The sequence below is a fragment of the Pararge aegeria genome, chromosome 2 (assembly GCF_905163445.1).
Source record: "Pararge aegeria chromosome 2, ilParAegt1.1, whole genome shotgun sequence".
Classification (NCBI taxonomy): Eukaryota; Metazoa; Arthropoda; class Insecta; order Lepidoptera; family Nymphalidae; genus Pararge; species Pararge aegeria.
Window position 1 is genome coordinate 2,558,802 of NC_053181.1, and position 6,589 is coordinate 2,565,390.

Here is a 6,589-nt window from a genome sequence, read left to right on the forward strand (position 1 = left end):
TAGATGGCGATGTGTGTATTGTCGTAGTATATTTATTTATTTATTATATTTATTAAAAAAAATGTAATATATTAAAAAAGGGCAAAAGGCTCTTTTGGAAGATTTACGTAGCGATTTAATGTTACAGTTGATTTTAGAGCCAAGAGAGGCAAATTATTTACAGCCAGTAGTTATCTGAGGGCCGGAATGGGTGTTAGGTAACAAACTCTGAGTTTACAAGACAAATAAGGCTCCACAGTGATCCGTGTGAAACTTGATAAATGTTTAGATGTACAACGTGTAAATGAAAACCGAGATAATACTTCACAGACTTTACAGGTACATTATTTACTGCCTCTGAGACTTATTTGTGACACCAAAAACCTAATAGTTTGAGTAAACCACTGCCATAGTTTTTACTGAAAGAAATCAGATACAGCCATCACATGCAAAATTAAAATCATGCGTCTGCTGTCACTTCAGTAAGTACGCGTTGCGTAGCGTAGGTACTATGCGCGTGTCGGTCTTTTATTTACAATAGGGTTGTCAAAAAAATATAATGTTTTGAATTCGTTTGTATGGAAACATTTTTACAGGGCGATGCCTTATGAAATATACTGATGCATGCTTCAATATTATTGCGTAATTCTGTTACACGTTGTATTTAACTTACGTTTAGAGTTAATTTAGGCAACTGTTTCTGGCTTAGCCAAATATTCATTACCAGTGATTCCCCGTGATTTCTTTCGCGTTGACACCTATTTTTTTAATTGATTCATAGATAAACTGAAATTTAATACTTCGCCGAACTGGACCGCCAGTTTGATGGCGAGTTGGGACTTTTATCCTAGAAATTAAACCTAATGCCCCTAACTACTACAAACTATTATTATTATTTTTAATATTTTAAACAATATTAAACAAGAAAAACAGAGGAAATATTTACATCAAACCAATTGATTACTAATTACACACAGTCAGTCAGTGAAGAAAAACTTCCTTTAATTCATTCTTAAGGGCTCCTTCACTCAGCTTATCTTCCTTTCTAAGCCACTCTATGCTGCTAAGCCCGAAAATAAGTATTAGATAGAAGCAGGCGTAACTTTGCGGAACACAACACACAGTCAAAAAACCAACACCCTGAAATTAGCTATAAGGTTTGACTAACACAAATGTAAATGTTGAGTGAAACTCGTTTGTCCGATAATGTGTGTATTCTAAATTTAATTAAGTTTATTACGTCCATTTCTTTAATTATGAATAAATATTTTTTAACCAGAGAATGCGTTATAGTAAAACTTTGAATGTATTGAATAACTTTTTTCTATGGTTAGTGTCGTTTCGTCTACAAACGTAGAATAAGGCGAAAGATAAAATTATAGAAAAGATTTTTATCTCGTTTCTCCAAAGAAGTATAGCTTCTAATGCGTGTACATAAGGTACACACACGTTTTCTTCATTATAAACGAAGAGTAGTTCATTTACAAAGATGAGTTCAGAATTTGAATTTTTGCTTTTGAATAAATAAATAAACATAAACAAGACAGACAGACAGAACGGTCGAACATAAAATACCATTATTTTACTAAGCTTCTTCTAACAACATTTTACACGTGTAAACTTACGTTAAAATATAAAAAAATAAAATATAAGCTCCGCCGCGACAGCTGTCAGCTGCCGTGACCAGGATTCGAACCTGGGTTACTACGGCCACAACGTAGGGTCCTAACCACTAGACGATCACGGCTATCGGAGCTGGTATCTGAAGTATTCAAAAACTTAACCGCATTCAATAACATTTTAATACGAATAAATTACAAATACCCGGTAAATAAACAAGATATATACAGATAGCCTCAGTTCAATTTGGTAGGGTTTCGTATCAGCGTAACAATGTAAAACGAAATTGATTGAAAGTGGAGCAAATTTCGACACTTTTTCTTGGATTAATTGCGAAGGCGTGACCGTATCAAATTAAGAACGAAAGTAATTTAAATACGGAGATAAATTTCGTCAGTGTTATCACCAGCTCCGATAGCCGTGATCGTCTAGTGGTTAGGACCCTACGTTGTGGCCGTAGTAACCCAGGTTCGAATCCTGGTCACGGCAGCAGACAGCTGTCGCGGCGGAGCTTTATTTTTTATTTTTTATATTTTAAAGCAATTTTTCGAACGTAATAAGAGGATTTCGCCGGCAACGTTTTTAAACCCTGACTTTTTTATTAAACTACAAGTTAGCCGATGACTGTATTAATGTGTTCTGATGATAAAGGGCTAATCTGTTAGGGGTATGACAGTTACCCCTATTTGGTTTTTACGCAGCCTCGGACGCACCTCGTGTGCTTTGTGTTTCATTACGGCACTTCTTTGCCAGTATATATTTTAGTTTTCTTTTACAGCATTATAACGAAAGTGAAACTGCTTGTTGTTTTTGTTTGTTTGTTTCCAAAATTATTTTTAATTGAGGTACAAAATTTGGCACAGATGAAGTTTGCATCCTAAACATAGAATACTCATTATTCCGATTAGTATACTTCGGAGTCTGCAGAATTCAAAATGTGGATAAAGTCGCGGGCAACGGCTAGTGACACAATCATTTTGATTGAAAAGAAAATGAGTTTTTATTATACGATATTCCTATCTAAAGTGAAACATTCGTACGACTATACCAAATGTTACGAGTACATTTTAAAACTCTGAAGATACTGCCTTTTCAGAACTTTGCGTCCGCTCTGGAGCGAATATAACGTAACTGAAAAGAGATTCTCATTTAAAATTAATTTGATTTTACGTCATGAGACAGCCCTTTAGACATTCTGCTCTTTTAACTTTCATAAAATGTTAGTAGAAATGAAAAGATGTTCTGAATTAAAACTCTTCTTTGGAATACAAGTCAGGATCTTTAATTTTTTTTTTGTTTATTATCTAGCTGGCTAGTTTATAAGTTTTATTTTTTGATAATATAATTACGATAAAATTTTGCTTTCTTTTTCAATCTTCCTAAAATTGTTTAGAACAAAGAAGAAAGTTACTAAATATTATTGTAAAATATCTCCTACCTGCGACTTTGCGATTGAAATTTTTCCTTTTATGGGACATAAAAATAACTTATACATCAAGAATATCTGTCTGGAGACTGCAAGCTTTTTCTATACAAAATTTCGCCAAAATTCGTTAAGCTACGTAACCTTGGATAGGTAACAAAAAGGTTTTTTTTTAATCCTTGGTGCTTTTTCGGCTGGTCATCTCCAGGATGAGATTTGAGAATATGTGTCAAATTAAAAATATTGCTCATCGGTTCAGTGCGCTGAACACCTATTTTTCGTTCTACTTTCGCAATTAAAAAAAGTTAGTTTCTACGCAATCAATCGTATTAAATCGCTAAATTGCTTCGTGGCAAGTCTTTGTCGGTAACTAGCCAGGGCCGAAGCCCACACCAAACAAATACCTGTGCCTAATAGTAGGACTTTATAAGGTAGGCTAAGAATGTATTCGACTCTTCATTTCAAAGTTTCATTAAACTAACATAAATTTGTCGCTGCAATACTAAGAAATTATTAAACCAAAATATTATGAGGGTTCAGAAAAATTGTACCTACGTCGTACCTCAAATTAATATTGTGTCAGCGGGGGGTCTATTTCAATTACTTGTGTTCGTCGTTGATAAACGACCCTATCAATTTATGTCAACATGTGAGGAGGCCCTTTCATTAAAAGGTTTCCCAAATAACGCATGGTTTTATCTATCACCATCATCAAATCTAATCTGTCTTCTTGTGCCAAAGTTAGAAAACATATTAATACTTATCAACACGGCTTCCTGCTGCTTAGATCTACGACGATATACCTCATTGGGTATGAAGGTGAAATCGCTGAAGCTTTTAATAATAAGGTCGAAGTGGACGCAGTTTAAACTGATTTCAAAAAAGCCTTTGATTTAGTTAATGATGACTTATTATTAATTAAATGGGAATAAATGGCTCCCTATTAAGATGAATGAATCATATTTAAAAAGCCGATCTCAATCTCTTTTCGGTTACAAGTCTAGCATTAAGTCAATTCCACCCGGAGTCCCACAAGGGTCTCATTACACTCATATCAAATTTCCGTTTTTACGCAGATGTTCTAAAAATGTAGCCCACTGTTACAAATGAAATTTTTCAGGACCTTTGGTATTGGGACCCATACGTCCATCAGATGTTATTTCCACAGAATTAAGAACATACAGAATCCTCATTCAGCCATTATTGTATGCAGTGCATCGTGTCCAAACGCCCCGTGAAAACGCCCGGCGCACGTTTCACTTTACAGCGGAAATGTTGCTCGCTGGCAATTTTTGTAGTGAAACTTCTTTAAAAATTTTGTGATTTCAAACTCGATAAAAGGAAAAACTATGTCCTCTCAATGGACATAGTTTTTCGCATAGTTTTTCAACAAACACTTAAATGTATAGGACAGAGTGAGATAGAAAACATTATACATTTTTTTTACCTATTCTAGTTACCATGGAAACTAAACAATAAACCTTTATCCTAATAGTTTTGATACTCTACATCCACCTCAATATCTGGTAGGCTACTTTTCAGAAGTTACACTTCTGCCGTGGGTGAATAAATTGCTAAGGATTTTTTTTCTCATTTTCGCTTTTTATTGTAAACATTTAAAACATTAGAGGTTAAATAAATACGTTTGTTCGAGAAACAACTCGAAAGTGGAGTTGTTTTCGATGCTTCAATACTAGTCGTGCACACGGTTTCTGTATGTTCTTAACTCTTTGGTTATTTACTTAGTTGACTGCGTTCTAACAAAAAAATATATTTCACCCCCCTATCCAAACACGTTGGACTTTTTCAAGTAAATCTTTTACTTGAATATTTTTCTTATAAATATTTAACCAACCCGAGATACATTTTAATTAACTCAGCAACTGAGTATAAAAATGTCTGCTGCTATCCAGAGTCCAGACGCTTACTTTATTTGAAGACACAGTTCCACATTCACATTTATCTAAATCTAGATAGAATTGAGATATTTTCGAAACTAAGAAATTTAAACCTAGCTGCCCGCCCACAGTTAATGCAACAAAATGTTAGTAAAAGTTATTGAATATTTAATAATACTCTAACATTTAGGTACTAACATATGTTAGATTTTGCTACGCTTGGTCAGATAAATGTTTTTAATGCTGCGACTGATAACGTTTGAATAACATATCATGAATTACCATATTGAAATTTGTAACTAAATGTTTAACTAACAAAGACTCCTCGGAAAACAGGAGAACAGTTATCAGATAGAGAAAAACAAGTGTATATACTTTCACAGTTATTTATTTTATTTTAAAACCAAAAAAAAATGGAATCAACTAATTACAATTTTCTTCAATCCTTATACTCCACACCAAAACCTCAATGGCTATTGGTAAGCATGTTCAACAACGGATGACGGGGTCCTTGGTTCAATTCCTGGGTAGGGTAAATTTTTTGTTAGGTACTGGATTTTTTATTTTAATATTTGCAATAAGTTCTGAGTTGTTAATAATATGTGACAATAATCGTTAAAGCCAGACGACCCGCTTCAGAGCAACGTCGTCCAAGCCATAAAAACTACACTCTTATAAGAGAGAGAACCTGCGCCCAGCAATACGACGCTAAAAGGCAGATGACTGCGAAACCAACGAGCCAGGCCTAAAATTATATCATCATAATATATTGCGACTCAACCCGTTCCTGGAACGCCGTCAAACGTGACTGAATAATAATATTATTTTAGCTCGCGGAAATGTTTGCCGAGATTATCCCTATCCCTATCCCTACTAATATTATAAATATCAATGTAAGTTTGTGTGTTACGCTTTTACGCAAAAACTACTTGACCGATCCTCATGAAACTTTGTACACATATTCTTGGAAGTGTTAGAAGTAATATAGAATACTTTTTATCGCGACATTAAGCTCGGTTCCTTTGGGAGAGGGGATGAAATTGTTTGACGATTTCACACCATAACTCCAACAAGTTATAACCGATTTAAATAATTATTTGTGTACTATAGAGGTTATAATATGTGTTTAATTTTGCCCAAACTTTGTGTAAATCTGATGAATGTGGTTGGAGATAGAGGACAGAACTCCTCAGCGGACAGCAGCAAAATCCTCATAAGGGCTTAGCGATACTGACTACTTTAAATGCCACATCAAAAAACAAAATCAAACGCAGACGAAGTCGCGGGCAATAGCTAGTAAGTAATAAAGTTCCCGGCGCTTCAGTCTGTTGGAAAGCGCTAAATACTAAATGGATTTTATAATTTTTTTGCTCCATCCGACGGTTAATCGGAGAAGTTTGTTAACATTTATCTAAATTACTAATTTCAACCCGCGACCACATTCGCGTGGAAATTTATATGCCTTTCTTTGACCTCCCTGGCACAGTGGTAAGCGCTAGGATTTTAAGTTGGAGGTCCTGGGTTCGATTCCCGGCAGAGGAGAAATATTATTTCCGAATTTTCCCTGGTCTGGTCTGGTGGGAGGCTTCAGTCGCGGCAAGTTACCACACTACCGACAAAGATATGCTCCTAAGCGATTTAGCGTTCCGGTGTGATGTCGCGTAGAAAC

The 6,589-nt window shown here is 35.0% G+C and overlaps 2 non-coding genes across 2 annotated transcripts; one reads left to right on the top strand and one right to left on the bottom strand.

The window, feature by feature from the left end:
• Positions 1-1,654: 1,654 nt before the first annotated feature.
• Positions 1,655-1,726, bottom strand: Trnah-gug. The gene has a single exon. It is a non-coding gene; the product is annotated as a tRNA-His (tRNA).
• Positions 1,727-2,016: 290 nt separating this feature from the next.
• On the top strand, positions 2,017-2,088 carry Trnah-gug. The gene has a single exon. It is a non-coding gene; the product is annotated as a tRNA-His (tRNA).
• Positions 2,089-6,589: the final 4,501 nt, after the last annotated feature.